At 43.5% G+C, this 17147-nt stretch overlaps 1 protein-coding gene across 1 annotated transcript in view; it reads right to left on the bottom strand.

Moving 5' to 3' along the window:
• LOC143961561 (uncharacterized) overlaps window positions 1-17147 on the bottom strand; it is a 456309-nt gene that overhangs the window by 92026 nt on the left and 347136 nt on the right. The gene's annotated exons all lie outside the window — the stretch shown is intronic.

Here is a 17147-nt window from a genome sequence, read left to right as displayed (position 1 = left end):
TAATATGAAGACAGATGATTGACATTGTAACGACAGCTGCAACTAAAATGATTTTTGGTGAATAAAGCAACAACCAATAGAATTCCCTATTGCAAAAACATTGAAAAACTCACTGTAAAGCTACTAGTGTTTTTATAACGTTATCATAACGTCCAGTGTGCATGAGGCCTAAATGTTAAAATTACATGTATAAAAGAGAATTATATTAAATATTTACTGTAATTTTCCTTTCCTGGCCCCTATCCATGTGAGCTCATCTGTGACATAGATTGGCTGTGACTCTTCCCTCAAGACTGGTGAATAGTATAAAAAGAAAAGATAAGGACACCCCCAGCATTCTCCGTAAAGCTCTGATACCATGTGTGGGAATGTATGCTGTCATACTATAGATAGGCACTGGGAAAATAAAAATTATGGTGAAGCCTGGTACATACTATGCATTTATTTTTTCATTCAACTCATTCAACTCAGTGGGCTGAACAAAGGAAAATGAAAGATCTCCATACTAACACATGTAATGTTAGCGTGGCAATCTCCCCCGTTGTGCCTTTGTCGTTAGACCAGTTTCTGTTGGACAGGCTGCTGTAAACACTGAACAAAAGTCTGCTGATTTCTGTTGAACCAGCAATACCAGCAATACTTGGCTCATGTGTGTACACACGTTCCTGGTGCCTCCATGGCAGCATTTACCTGTGACAAATAACTATCTGAAACGGGTGGGTTGATGCTCAATAGAAAAGCTTTATTTAGGAAAATACAATGCTGACTGAACAGTTTGTCTTTCAAAATTTACTGTTGTCAAGACACCCTGATCAGCTCTGTAGTGTTTCAGGAAGGTGCGCTGGAAAGACCAGGTAGCCGCTTTAGAAATGGTTTCAATGGAGACTCTGGACGGGGCTGCCCCCACTGGTCTGGTCGAATGAGCCTTCACACTTTAAGGAGGCTTCATACCCCCTATCCTGTACGCTTTATGCACTGTATGGTTTTCACCTATAGGAGGCTTCTTTTTCCAGGGCATCTGTTTGATGCCCTGATGGGTGCTGTGGCTGCCAGGTAGGCCTTGAGAATGCTAGTTACATCCAACTCATGCAGACAACCAGTTTGACTACCTGGAAAGGTTGGGAGAGCCCATATGCTGACCGAGTGGAAAGATAATGTCACCTTTGGAACAAAGACCTCTATGAGGCGCAATTCCACTCTATCTGGGGAAAAAGGAAATGTACTCTTTGCATGAACAAAGGGCCTGAAACACTGACAATCGTATGCCTGATTTAATGGCTATCAGAAATTTTATTTCTGGTGTTATACAGGGCCGTTTTTAAGGCAGGGCAAAAGGGACAGCTGCCCTGGGCCCCATAATTGTAGTGGGGCCCAAAGCAGCTGCCTCATACTTTCCCTTATCCCTTGAAGTTTTAGTCCCGTGCTGTGTCCCGATATCTCAGTGTAAACTTCTGTTGCTGCTGCCCAGCTCTGCCCTATTCAGATGACTCACCTGCAGACCCTGTGTTTACATGTAAATATCCTGAATTTATATGTAAATAGTGGTGGTGATAATATGTAAATAGCCATGGATAGGGATGAGCCGAACACCCCCGGTTCGGTTCGCACCAGAACTTTCGAACGGACCCCAAATTCGTACGAACTTTAGAACCCCATTGAAGTCTATGGGACTCGAACGTTCGAAATTAAAAGTGCTAATTTTAAAGGCTAATATGCAAGATACTGTCCTAAAAAGGGTTTGGGGACCTGGCTCCTGCCCCAGGGGACATGGGTCAATGCAAAAAAAGTTTTAAAAACGGCCGTTTTGGCGGGAGCACTGATTTTAATGACGATTAAAGTGAAAAAAAAAGTGAAATATTCCTTTAAATATGGTGCCTGGGGGGTGTCTGTAGTATGCCTGTGAAGTGCCACGTTTTTCCCGTGTTTAGAACAGTCCTTGCACAAAATGACATTAAACGGAAATAACACCATTTAAAACTGCTTGCGGTTTTAATGTTATATCTGGTTCCTGCAATATGGTTGAAAATCATTCAGAAAAATGGCATGGGTAGCCCTCCCTGCCCATTACCAGCCTATTTGGGTCTTGTACGCATATTAAGGGGAACCCTGTACCCATATTAAAAAAGGAAATGCGTGTGGCCCCCAGGCCCTATATACTCAGAACAGCAGTATACAGGCAGTGCAAACAAGACAGGGACTGTGTAGGTTTGTTATGTTAAGTTGAATCTGTTTGTAATTTTCAACTGGTACATTTTTAAAGTGTAGCTCCAGTCAAAAAAACTATTTTTAAGCTTTTTGGAAAACATAGGGAAGGGTTATCACCCCTGTATAATTTGTTTTGTCGTCCATCTTTTTTCTTCTCACTTGCTGTTGTCTCCTTCCATTTGCAAGTAGGAGATGTTTGTAAGTTGGATGTTTGAAAGTAGGGGCCTTCCCTATATGCTCTGCAGAAATGGCGGAACAAGGTGTTGGTTTTGCCACAACATTGTAAGCCCTCAAAGTGACTCTTGGTGGGCGCTGGAGCGCCCTGCTGTGAACGATTATATCAAGAATTGTAATTACATGTCATTGTTGAACAGTGGTAGAAAAATTGACCTTTGGTGGTTGTGGTGCTGGAGCCACAACACTATAAGCCCTCACCGTTACTCTGGGTGGGCACAGGAAGGGGCCCTCCTGTGAAATATTATATCAAGAATTGTAATTACATGTCCCTGTTAAACAGGGGCAGAAAAATTGGGCCTTAGGCACTGGTGCTGGTGCCACCACACTGCAACCTCTTCCATATACTCTAGTTTTATTGCAGGAATTAGCCCTGCTGCAAAGCATTGCATCAAAAATTGTAATTAAACGCCCCTGTTAAACAGGGGCAGAAAAATTGGGCCTTAGGCACTGGTGCTGGTGCCACCACACTGCAACCTCTCCCATATACTCTAGTTTTATTGCAGGAATTAGCCCTGCTGCAAAGCATTGCATCAAAAATTGTAATTAAACGCCCCTGTTAAACAGGGGCAGAAAAATTGGGCTGATGGCATCACCCAGAACCAGAAATGTTCTTCCAACATATCAGCGGAGGAGGAAGAGGATAGACAATCAACATAACAGGACAGTCACTCAGCATCAGCATAGGCAGTCTTGAAGGGATGTGATATTTTAAAAAAAATTATTCGGTTACATCAGCTTCTGGTGCTTGGTAGCTGTGGGTGATCCAAGACTCATTCATCTTGATGAAGGTCAGTTGATCAACTGATTCGGTGGACAGGCGCACCCTGTGATCGGTAACAAAGCCACCAGCAGCACTGAAGGTGCATTCCGAAAGAACGCTGGATGCAGGACAGGCCAGTAGCTCAATTGCATACTGTGCAAGCTCTGGCCAGTGATCCATCCTCAAGACCCAGTAAGCCAGAGGATTTTCGGTGGGAAAGGTGTCCAAGTCTGACCTTGCCCCTAGGTATTCCTGCACCATGTAAATCAGACGCTGGCGATGGGTGCTGGAACCAATCATACCTTGGGGCTGCGGACTAAAAAATTGTCTGAAAGCATCAGTCAGACGGCCACCTTCTCCACCGCTCCTTCTGACCGATGCCTCCGCAACACGTTGTCCAGGACCAGGAGTTTGTAACCTCCCAGTCTCTGGGAACGCGTTGCACAGACCTTTCTGCAAGACCTCCCGGAGATGTCTCATCCTCTGCTCCCTCTGCGATGGCAAGATAAGGTCGGCAACCTTACCCTTGTACCGTGGATCAAGGAGAGTGGCCAGCCAGTAATGGTCCCTCTCCTTGATCCGAAGAATACGAGGATCCTTCCGCAGGCTTTGCAGGATCAGGGAGGCCATGCAGCGTAGGTTAGCTGAGGCATTCGGTCTGGAGTCCTCTGGGTCACTAAGGACAACATGATCCGCAGCTACCTCCTCCCAGCCACGTACAAGTCCACGTGTTTCTTGGGACTGTAAATCATCCCTACAAGACTGCTGCTGATGCTGAGTGCCAGCCTCCACCTCCATGCTGACACAATCATCCTCCTCCTCCTCTTCCTCCTCCTCATCCTCTTCCTGTGTGATGGGTGGCACAGCAGGAACACTGTCTGGATAAAGGGGGCCTTGAGAGGCAAGGAAGTCCTCCTCTTCCTGCCTCTGTTCTGCCTCAAGTGCCCTGTCCATTATTCCACGCAGCGTATGCTCCAAGAGGTGGACAAGAGGTACAGTGTCACTGATGCATGCACTGTCACTGCTCACCATCCTTGTGGCCTCCTCAAACGGTGACAGGACAGTGCATGCATCCCTGATCATGCCCCACTGGTGTGGTGAGAAAAAACCGAGCTCCCCTGACCCTGTCCTGGTGCCGTAGTCACACAGGTACTCATTGATGGCCCTCTGCTGCGTGTGCAGCCGCTGCAGCATGGCCAACGTTGAGTTCCACCTGGTGGGCATGTCACATATAAGGCGGTTCTTGGGCAGGTTCAACTCCTTTTGCAGCTCAGCCAGCCGAGCACAGGCATTAAATGATCGGTGGAAATGCACACAGACTTTCCTGGCCTGCTTCAGGACATCCTGTAAGCCGGGGTACCTGCCCAAGAACCGCTGCACCACCAGATTAAGGACGTGAGCTACACAGGGCACATGGGTCAGTTGTCCCTGTCGGAGGGCGGAGAGGAGGTTGGTGCCATTGTCACAAACCACCATTCCTGGCTTAAGCTAGCGTGGCGTCAACCACCTCTCGGCCTGCCCCTGCAGAGCTGACAAAACATCCGCCCCAGTGTGGCTCCTGTACCCCAAACAAACCAGCGCAAGCACAGCATGGCATCGTTTTGCCTGTGTACTTGCGTAGCCCCTGGAACGCCTACGAAGCACCGCTGGTTCTGAGGACAGAGCACTGGAAGAGGCCATGGAGGAAGAAGAAGAAGGGGTGGAGGAGAGAGGTGTGTCACAACCAATAGTAGCATTTTGGAGGCGTGGTGGCGGAACAACCTCCAACACTACTGCACCTTGTCCTGCATCCTTCCCAGCTGCCAGAAGAGTGACCCAATGGGCCGTGAAAGACAGGTAACGTCCCTGTCCATGCCTGCTGGACCATGAGTCAGCTGTAATATGCACCTTACCGCTGACCGCCCTGTCCAGCGAGGCAAGGACATTGCCTTCCACATGCCGGTAGAGAGCCGGAATCGCCTTCCGTGAGAAAAAGTGGCGTTTGGGGACCTGCCACTGAGGAACCGCACATTGTACAAACTCACGGAAGGGGGCCGAGTCTACCAACTGAAAAGGCAGCAGTTGAAGTGCTAGCAATTTAGCCAAGCTAGCATTCAACCGCTGGGCATGTGGCTGGCTGGGAGTGAACTTCTTTCGCCGGTCCAGCAGCTGGGGCAGGGACATTTGCCTGCTATAATCGGACGTGGGTGTACCGCTAGCAGAGTTCCCGGAAGCACTTGGCTGTGACACACCTAATTCTACACCTTCATTCCTCTCAGAGCAGGTTTCAGAGAGGACTGAAGGTCTAGTGGGGTTGGAGATGCCAGCTGATGAGGAGCAAGGAGAGGTCCGCTTTGTTCTTTGGTGTGGGTCTTTGAGGTACACTTGCCAACGAGCTGCATGGCAGGTCAACATATGTCTGGTCAAGCATGTGGTGCCCAAGCGGCTGATGTTTTGGCCACGCGAGATACGCTTGAGACATATGTTGCAAATAGCAGCGGTGCGATCTGATGCACTCATCTCAAAAAAGGCCCACACCAAAGAACTTTTAGAATAACGCGCAGAGGCAGCGCCCTGCACAGGCGGAGCTCTGCGGTGTGATTCAGTCGGTGTGCTGCCCCTAAGCTGGCCCCCGGAGGGCATCCTGCCTCGTTGGACATGTGCCTCCTCCTCCTCCTCCTCTCTTCTTCCAGGCACCCACGTGGAGTCAGTGCCCTCATCATCCCCTCCCTCTTCATCGCTGTAGCAAACCTGGCAGTATGCTGCAGCTTGTGGAACATGACTGCCAGATTGCTGTCCTTCTTGAGCATCCCCTCTCTCTGCGCTCACGCTACTGCCTTCCTCTAGCTGAGTGTCATCAGAGCCCACAAAACACTGGGCATCCTCCTGGAGCATGTACCCAACACTGTGCTCAAAGAGTTCAGGAGACTCCTCAGGAGGACGTGGTGGGTCTAGGGAAGGAGTCACTGATGATGACATTGAGAGGAGGGAAGACTATGCGTTGGCAGCTGCTTTTCTAGTACCCTGAGACTGGGTGAGAGAGGATGAGGAGGATGAAGAGGGCTTGGTCATCCACTCTACCAAGTCGTTGGCATGTTGCGGTTCAACATGTCCAGCTGCCGAAAAGGACAAGCGTGTCCCATGGCCACGTGCTGATGACAATGCACCACGTCCACGACCAGCACTGTTGTCTCTAGACACAGAGCCTGCTTGCCCTCTTTTATCAGCTCGCGCCTGTCTGCCTCTCCTTGCTGGCCTTCCAGACATGGTAATGGCCTGAAGGGAGTTGGGTAAAACAGCAGTGTAATGGAGTCACACAACACCCACTAAGCCCTGCAGATGGCTCTATTAGAGAACAGTAATAAACGGTAGATACAGGTGTATATTGTGCTGGACTCACACAACACCCACTAACTCCTACAGATGCCTTTATTATAGACCACCAGAGATAAAGGGGTATACTGTAATTGAGTCACACAACACCCACTAAGCCCTGCAGATGGCTCTATTAGAGAACAGCAATAAAGGGTAGATACAGGTGTATATTGTGCTGGAGGCACAAAAAACCCACTAACTCCTGCAGACGCCTTTTTTATAGAACACCAGAGATAAAGGGGTATATACAGATGTATACTGTGCTGTGCTGGAGGCACACACAACTTCCAATAACTCCTGCAGATGGCAAGTGGGCTCAAATAGAGAAGAGCTATGTAGGTGAATATAGCGGTGTGTACTGGGTACAGAGCACGCAGACAGCACGCACAAGCTCCTAACACTACTGACTGCAAGCTCTATTATAAAAGATAGATCACTAGCTATATAGGTGAGGTGAATATAGAGGTGTATACTGTGGTCAGGGCACACAGACAACAACCACTACACAACAGCAAGATCGAAAATCGGCCGAAAACGATCAGTGTGTACTGTGTTGAAGGTACACAGAACACCCACTAACTGCTTCAGACGCCAACACACTACACTAGGCCGCCGCGCTGGCGGCCTTATATAGTGTGGGGCGTGTACTACACAGCCTGAGCTATGATTGGCCACAGGCATCCTGCCTGTGGCCAATCATGGCTCTCCTCGCTGCTGGCGCTGTGATTGGCCAAGCATGCGGGGTCACAGTGCATGCTTGGCCAATCATGAGCCAGCAATGCGATGACGCAGTGCATTGTGGGCCGTGAGCGCCACACGAATTTGGCGCGAACGGCCCATAACTTTCGGAAATCGCCGAACGGGCGAACAGCCGATGTTCGAGTCGAATGTATGGTGGACTCGAACACGAATCTCATCCCTAGTCATGGACCATGGCATTGATATGTAAATAGAGGCAGCATTCATATGTATATTATGTCTGTCTGAGGTCACATCCATCATCACTTCTGCTGAATGCTATCCACAGGGCAGGTAAAGGAGCATGCTTGTAAGTTCTGCCTACAACTGTGGTCATTAAGCCTAACATCAGCCTGTTCTGAAAAAGTAAGCAAATTGGAGGTGGAACCTGTCTTCAGAGACGATGTGCTGTAACCTTTAGCAAACAATCAGTGAGCAGTAATAATGTGCAGTAACCTCTAACAACCAATTAGTGAGTGGTATAGATGTGCAGCAACCTCTAGCAATCAATCAGTGAGTAGTATTGATGTACAGTAATCTCTAGCAACCAATCAACAAGCAGACGTCATGTGCTGTGACCTCTAGAAGATAACAGTGAGCCATAATGTGTGCTGTAACCTCTAGCAGCCAGTTAGTGAGCGGGGATGATACACTGTAACCTCTGGCAACCAAACGCAATTGCTGCCTAAACTGATTCAGTAAACTGATTTTGAGTCTAGCTGCTATTTATTGTATGTCTAAAAGCACGTGGAAAGCAAAATTGCATGAAAGAGGGGGCGCAAGAAAATGTTTGCCCAGGGTCCAGTCAATATTAAAAACAGAACAGAACTAATCCGGGGATATCGCTCATCAACATCATTTCTATTGGAGCGATTTACTTTACTCAGGATTGTGTTTGTTTCCCTGGGATAGAGAGTCATTAGCGTGTTTTTTAAGTTTGTTTTTTATTATATATACATTTTTTTATCCTGGTTTTTTTTCGGGGTTGATATCTAAGAAATGGATCAATAACCCACGGAGTCTATGTGAAGTAGAATTTTTGGTGGACTGTTTCCATATTGACTACCATTCCTTTTTATCATATGAATTTTGTTTTTTATTTTTTGTGGAAATAAATGTTTTTTTATATACGGATTACACTATGGAGATTATAATTTCTTTCTTATGAGGATATAAATGGAATTTCCTTCTGGATACGAATGATTATACAATATACGGGCCAAGGAGCTGTATTTCTTTAGATTTGGTTTAAAGGCGAATTACCCCTGCAGGGTTGTATTCTTCTGGTGAGTGGGGCACCTTGTGGGGGAGCACGGAAGTCACTTTGAAGATTGCACAACAAGCACTAAAGTCACTTCATGAACATTTATTGTTGGACTTATATTATTGAAGATTTTTTTGGACAATTGGACATTATATCATCACATGGTTTTGGGGGGTTTTTAATTACTTCTTGTTTTTTCATTTTTATTTATTAATTTTATTTTATTTCTTTATTTTTATTTTATATTCTTTTATTTTTATATTCATTTTTATTTTTAGTTTCACTTTCTATTTATATATATATATACTTTTTGTTATATATTTTTCAGGCCTTGCGATTCACTTTGGGTATTAGTTGTGCTATATATTTTGCATTTTAGTTTCTTGATTTTTCACCTGTACTTCTAATGCACTTTATACTTTTTTCAAGAGATTTTGCACTGTCATATTAGATTTATTTACTAATTTAGTTGATGAGGTGTTGGATAAATCACATTCTAATACTCATGCGATTTTAAGGTTATGGTCGCATTAAGTATCACTTTCTTTGCTATTTAGTTTTTCTTCACAGGATTTATTTATAATTTTTTCTGGTAAATTATAGAGTTTTCGAACACGGTTAAAAATATATTGGATAAAATTACACTTGCCATAATCGTGTCTGAATCGCAATTAGGTCAATCCATGCGACTGTATACGATTTTGGCAGAGGTCACTTGTTTTTTCTTGTACTGAACTAAAGTTAGTGGGTTCTAAAGGATTGTACTGTGGCTTTCATTTGATAAGGAGCAATTATCTTCATGTGGTAGTAATTGGATATATGAGACTACTAGTTGCAAAATAGGTCGGTGTGTTATTGGACCTGCTGGCATTTTTTGAGTTTTTCCTCTAAAATACATTTCTTTTTAAGTATTTAGAATTATTATTCTTTTTAAATAGGTAGCGCCAGATACCCCGGTTGTTAAGTCGTATTTAATATTAAAGGCAGCCCTGGTGTTATAGCCCATAGTGAACAATGCTCTACTGGATGTTTTGCTTGAACTTCCAGCACCACTGCCAGGTCCCATTGTCGGAAGGGTGCCTTTCAGGGGGCCTAATCTTCATTACACCCCTAAGGAACTGTGCCACCAGTGGGTTACCTGCCCATTTTTAATTTGTTACTGCTGAGATAGTAGACATTTGAACTATAAGAGAGGTAAGACAGAAGCCTAGATTCAGACCAGTTTGAAGGAACTCCAGAAGTGGAGTCAAAATTTATCCAAGCAGCGAATGAGAAAAACTTCTCCCATATACATGCATACATGGCGCTTCTTTGATTTAGGAAGTGTTGACATGACTCCAGCTGAGCATACTTGAAGGTCTAGTCTGTAGAGATTTGAGTGGACAAACTCCACCTGTGTGAGCAGACAATGAAAAGAGGAATAGGTACAGTTGGACAAGAGCTGAGGTACATCACTAATGGAAACCAAGGCCTGCTTGACCAATAAGGGAGAATGGCTAAGACCCTCTATTGGCTCATTCAACAACCTCATAAGGAATTTCATGATAAGTGGCGGGGGAAGCAAAGCATAGTACTGACTGCAATTCCCCAGACATGAAATGCCACCCACATCCTCCACTAGACAGTGAAGGAAACCAAAGATAAACATCAGCAGTTTGTTGTTTGCTGAATATTTGTGGTAGATCCAAGAGATCAATGATTTAAGATGTGAGGGTGAAGAGACACCTTTTTGTTGTCCAGGGAAATTCCAGGACAACAGGTCTGCTTCGGCATTCAACTTGCTGGACCAGTAGACCACTCTTGGGTCTACAAGGTTCTTCTCAGAGCATAATTGGTTTTACTTCCTTCAAGAGGAGGTTCTCCCGCATGGGTGTCAGTATTTTGATGGCTTGAGTGAGGCGAAGTTTCTTCCAATGCGACAAGAACTGTCTTAAGTGCCAGCGGGTCCATGACACTAGGGGAAAGCATGCAGACATCAATCCTTAGTCACTTCTTTGTCTAAGGCTTTGGGAGGGTGTATTTACATGGTCACAGCAGCCCATTGATTCAAGTGGGCTGCTGTACATGCCATAAAAATGGGGAAAATGCCCTTTTTTAAAAACCATAGCTCCATTGAAGCATATGGTTCTGTGAAACCATGCCATTTCCTGCACCTGAAAACATGCTGCATTTCCAATGAGTGGGGCTGCCATTAAGAATTAAAGACATCCCTGCATGTCTGCTAAAGAGCAGTGCATTTTACCTGTAGGCTGGGGAACATGTGCAATTTACACATTTCCCTGGACCCACACAAATGTGAACCTAACCTAAAAGTCAGGCTTCTTATATTCAGCCTATCTGCTAAGTTCTAGTTATACAGGATTTATTTATTTATTTATTTTTCCCAATCAAGAATTTTATTGAAGAAAGATAAATTGTTTATGTAGCACTGGCTCCTGACAAGCAGGCGCTATGTTTTTTTTTTTCAAAGTTAATTTTCCTGAAACCACAGTTGTGTTTTGGGGTTAACTTTCTAAATTTCTGGTTTCAGTACCAGTCCAGCTGGGTTGCACTGGGTTCTCCTTGAGCGCAGGTGTCACTGTCACCGACGGCAAGTGTGAGAACGCAGTTTAGCTGGATGTATTGAATGCCACTGTTCTCTTGGAACCAGCCCAGTGGGAGTGTTCTCCTTGCTGTGCATTCTGGGAGGTGGTATTTAAGGTGCCGACATCACGTGCTTCGGGGGTTCCAGAGATTATTTTCTGTCTGTTTGGTTCTGGTGGTCCTCCTGACCCAGTCCCATGGCCCTCCTGGCCTGGGATGTGGAATCATGCATTTCTAGTCTCGGGGCTGGCTGGCCTGAGGCAATGCAACTGGATTTCGGGGCCTATTGTTCCAAGGGTGGTCCAGTGCTGTCTCATCTGAAGGGAGAGGCCCAGCAACTGAAGAACCCCAGGGGAGGACTCTTCAGGAGAAGGCCGTGTGCAAGGTTGGCTTCTCTGAAGGAGCTCGGAGGCTTAGTTGAAGGACGCAACCTGGATCAACACTTATTCGGTATCGCCAGATCGACTGAGAGATACTGGTACCGTATGATAGCTCTTTAAATTTGTCAACTATCCTACACTCAAATCTGTGGCAGAGACTTTTCCAAACACTCTACCGGCTGCTAGGCCTAGTGAGAGAAGGTCTATCCGGGGGTTGTAAAATCCAGTTGTGAAACGGTTGCTATTCTCTGGATTTTCCTATAAGAGAATTTCCATTTTTGCATTCTAAAGTACCTGAACTTACTCCTAACCCTCTACCCTACATTGAAAGACTCTGTTTATGTTTCAAATAAATAATCCAAAAGAAGATTCAGTGTCAGTTTCCACATTTCTTTGGGCCATCTACCATGGGAATCCCTAGACGGAGAAGTAGATCAGAAGGTAGCGGTAAACCCGATAAAACCAGCAGCTGAATGCTACTTTTACATTGACAATAATAGGGAGTTGGCGGGGGGGGGGGAGAAAGAAAGGAAAGAGAAGAGGTTAGGAAAAGAGGGGGGATGGGGGGAGGGTGGGGGGAGGTATTAATAGTGTACTGATAAACTTATATCCCATATATATAAACTTATGAATGCTATATTGTAAGGGTTTTATATCTATGTCTTTATGCAAGGAGTGTTTGGTATTCGGTCGAATAGGTAAATAAAAACCATGGCTGCCATGTTTTGATAAAACTCTCACTGTTTTCTTTTTTCATCACCAGAATCTCTTTCATCTGATATAGGTACTGGACTCTGTCGAACCAATCCTTGACCAGAGGGAAGTGAGTGGTTTTCCAGTGTAGGGGAATGAGGGTTTTTGCTGCGGTTAGTAGGTATCTTGTAAGGAACTTTTTGTATTTACTCAAAGTGCAAGAATTCATACAGGATTTCTATAGCGCCAACAGTTTGCACCGCACTTTACAACATGAAGACAAACTGTACAGTTACAATACAGTTCAATAAAAGCGGAATCAGAGGGCCCGGCTCATTAGAGCTTATGATCTAAAAGGGAGGGTCAAGTGATACAAAAGGTAATAACTGTGGGGATGAGCTGATGGAGATAGTGGAAATACAGTTGTTTGGACGTGGGATAGGTTTCTCTGAAGAGAAGGCTTTTCAGGGATCGCCTAAAAATGGATAGAGTAGGAGATAGACAAATTGGGGTAGGGAGTCCTAAAGGATTAGAGAGGCTTGGGAAAAATCATATCAATATTTGATGTGACCGGCCTTTGCATTCAAACCATCATTAGTTCTTTTAGTTAGACTTGCAGTTTTTGAAGGAACTTGGCAGGTAGGTTGTCCCAAACATCTTGGAGAACTAAGCACAGATCTTCTGTGGAAGTAGACTGCCTCATATCCTTCTGTCTCCTCATGTAATCCCAGACAGGCTCCATGATGTTGAGATCAGAGCTCTGTGGGGGCCAAACCATCACTTACGGTCTCCTTGTTCTTTATGCTGAATATAGTTCTTAATGACATTGGCTGTATGTTTGGGGTTGTTGTCCTGCTGCAGAATAAATTTGGGGCCAATCATGTGCCTTCCTGATGGTATGGCATGATGAATAAGTATTTGTCTGTATTTCTCAGCATTGAAGACACCATTGATCCTGACCAAACCTCCAACTCCATTTGCAGAAATGCAGCCCCAAACTTGCAGGGAATCTCCACCATGCTTCACTGTTGCCGGCAGACACCAATTATTGTACTGCTCTCCGAACCCCTTTGCCAACAAACTGCCTCCTTATACAGCCAAATATTTCACATTTTGACACATCAGTTCAGAGCACCTGCTGTCATTTTTCTGCATCCGAGTTCCTATGTTTTCCTGCATAGTTGAGTCACTTAGCCGTGTTTCCACGTGGGAGATATCGATTTGTGGCTGAAATTCTTCCATGAAGACCACCTCTGGCCAGAGTTCTCCAGACAGTAGATGGGTGCACGTGGTTCCCACTGGTTTCTGCCAGTTCTGTGCTGATGGCACTGCTGGACTTCTTCTGATGTCAAAGGGAAGTAAGCATGAATCAAATTAGCCTACATCCACAGAAGAACTGTGTTTAGTTCTCCATTATGTTTGGAACAACCTATCTGCCGAGTTCTTTCAAAAGTTGTGCGCAAGTATACCTAGAAGAACTGATGCTGGTTTGAAGCCAAAGGGTGGTCACACCAATTTGATTTAGATTTTTTTTGTCCATTCCCTCACTTTGCATTTTGCACATTTATAAAAATAAACAATTTATATATATATATATATATATATATATATATATATATATATATATATATAATATGAAAAAAAAAACATTCTTACTTCACAGCATTTCTTCACACCAGCCTAAAACGTTTGTACAGTACAGTTGGTTCTATACTACAGCCTTTCTCAACCTTTTCAACACAGAGGAACCCTTGAAATAGTTCTCTGGTCTCGAGGAACCCCTGCTAAAAATTAGAACTCTACTACTATACATTAGTGTGATGGTCAGTGAGAGGAATGGTCCTTACACTTGTGGTCATTGGGAAGAACTACCTCCTTAGAGATAGCTAAAAAGATCAATGGTGTCAGTGGTAACTTATCTGAGAGGCAGAAATTGCCGGATGCTGATGGAACCCTTAGCAACCTTTGGAGGAACCTTAGGGTTCCACAGAACCCTGGTTGAGAATCACTGCTATACTATATAGAGATCTATACTATATAGAGATATGATTCTATACTAAATTAGATCAATACTTGTTTACCATAGTAAGAAATACGTATGTACCATGTTTGTATGTAATACTTAGGTGTAAATGTAAGGCATTAGAGCCATTGAATTAGTGAGAACAATTCCACACTGAAGCAACTCACTACCATTATATCATACTACAATGCTTTCAAGCCGGCTGATGTCATCCTAAGCTGAGTGAAGATTGATTAATTCTAACACTGTGAAGTCAGACAAGTGAAATTAAAATTCTGATTGGCTGTAGCTTTTAATGGAACATCTAGCTTGGAATATTGTAAGGAAGATCTAATATTCTCACCACCTTCTGGTGTCATCTCATAGACTCCCTGAGTCATGTTGGCCCCATACAAGTACATTTGGTCATAGAGGTGACTTGGTATCAAAATATTTTTAGTAGCCCCTGTGTAATGTCATAGTCTATCTGTCTGGAATGGATTGCCTACATAGGTCTTCATTTTGCTTAGCTGTTGGTTAATTTTGTTGACCAGGCCCTATGGCCTAGAAAGTAGTCCATCAAGTCTGCCTGTTTTTTTGTTTTTTTTTCTCCGTTGGTTTTGTGACTATAGATCTATGTTTGTCCTAAGCATGTTTGATGCCATTTACTGTTGACTGTCTCACTACCTCTGCTGGAAGTTTATTCCAAGCATCAACTACCCTTTCAGTAAACAAATACTTTCTAGAATACTTTCCTCCAGTTTGAGGTCATGTCCCCGTGTTCTTGATTTTGGTTTAATATTGAAAAAACTGCCCTCCTGAACCTTATTTACCCTTTTGATGTATTTAAAGGTTTGTCAGGCCTCCCCTTTCCCTTCTTTCCTCCAGACTGTACATTTTTATGTTCCTAAAGTCTGTCGATGAGTTTTATCCTCCAAACCTTTCACCATTTTTATGTCTCCTGGGTACTCACCCTCCGTCATATTGTCGCCTTTCACTGCACAGAACCAGGCGATCCCATGTAGAAGGAAGAGAGGTAAAAGTAGATGGACTTCCATCCCTTAAGGTTGAGCACCAAGCAATGAAAGAAACCTCAACTGATGCAACTGGTGAAAAATATGCTTTTCAGTAGAAGGGGTTGGATTAATTCTAAAGATCATATCTGACAGATATTTTGTTATAATTACAAAACGTGTCAGGTTCCTAAAGAGTTCAAAAAGGCATCTGCTTAAATACAAGCAGCTAAATATCACCTGCCCACTGTGCTGAAATTAACTACAACTGGATATACAGGTTACCCTTAGCTAAAATCACAACAGCATAGATGTATTTCTAAAGCCATATATTTTTGTAGGGATGAGAGAAGCAGCATAGTTTCACTTGTATGCGTTTCAGTCTACAAAACCAAACATGGTGGTTGATTTACTAAAGGCAAGTAGACTGTTCACTTTACTAGTGCAGTTGTTCCAGAGCTTAGTTACATAGTTGGAGAAGGTTGGATAAAGACAATAGTCCATCCATTTCAACCTGTGTAGGTGCACTTGTGTTAGTGTCTATAATTATTTCCCATATCCCCTGTATGTTGTGTTCATTAACCACTTTCAGACCGGACCATTTTGCTGGCTTAAGACCAGACCACTTTTTGTGATTCGGCACAGCGTCGCTTTAACTGACAATTGCACGGTCATGCGACGTGGGTCCCAAACAAAATTGAAGTCCTTTTTTTCCCACAAATAGAGCTTTCTTTTGATGGTATTTGATGACTCCTGCGGTTTTTATTTTTTGCGCTATAAACAAAAATAGAGCGACAATTATGAAAAAAACACAATATTTTTTACTTTTTGCTATAATAAATATCCCCAAAAATATATAAAAAAACATTTTTTTTCCTCAGTTTAGGCTGATACTTATTCTTCTACATATTTTTGGTAAAAAAAATCGCAATAAGCGATTATTGATTGGTTTGCGCAAAATTTATAGCGTTTACAAAATGGCATTTTTATGAATATTTTTTTTTTACTAGTAATGACGGCGATCAGCGATTTTTATTGTGACTGCGACATTATGGCGGACACATCAGACATTTTTTTTTTTGTTTTCAAAAAGGTTTATTAAAGCGATAAATAGAAAACAGCGTCAGTAAAAAGGATCAAATGACATATACATCATATGCAGTTGGATGACAAGATTATAATAAAATGGCGAACAGACCATAGGATTCTACAGTGGCATAGATCTTACATCCAATGAAAAATCGTAATAGAGGGAAAGCAAAAATATTCAATGTCCTGACCTTCATATTTGTAATGTATAAGAATAGACAACACAAAGAAAGAAATGAGAAGTCTAGAAAGAAAGAAAAGAGAGAGAAAAAAAAACAAAAATAATAAAAATAGAATTCTTTATTTTTTATTTTTTATTCCTTAGTTCTTTTTTTTCAGATAGGCAAGAGAAAAAAAAATTCCCCGGTGTGATCATTTTTGTAATCTAAATAGGAACCATGGGTTCCACTTTAGGTCATATATATGAGTCGTGTCCTGTAAAGTATGGAAAATCTTTTCAGTCAGCATTACTTGATCAATGCGTGAGAGAACCTGAGATAAAGGGATCGAAGAGGACTTCCAATGTAACGCTATAGTCCATAGCATAGAAACAGAGATGGAATGGACGAGCCTCACTAGAGGTTTAGGGGTGTCCTGTGGGGTTTGGAAGAGAAGACAGTGGTGGTAAGTAAGGGACATCGCACGACCAGCGAGCTTGTCTATCAATCTCAAAATCTCCTGCCAAACTGGCCGAATCCGCTCACATTCCCAAAAAATGTGAACAAAGGTGCCTTGGTGATTGCAACCTCTAAAACAGTTGGGGGATGTATGAACGTAAATCTTGTGCAAACGTACCGGAGTGTAGTACCATCTAGTAATTAATTTAATA

Source organism: Lithobates pipiens, unplaced genomic scaffold (assembly GCF_037356315.1).
Source record: "Lithobates pipiens isolate NorthernLeopardFrog02 unplaced genomic scaffold, aLitPip1_a1.2 Scaffold_8, whole genome shotgun sequence".
Classification (NCBI taxonomy): Eukaryota; Metazoa; Chordata; class Amphibia; order Anura; family Ranidae; genus Lithobates; species Lithobates pipiens.
Note: the sequence above shows the minus strand (reverse complement) of the source record. Positions and strands in the feature narration are given on the sequence as shown.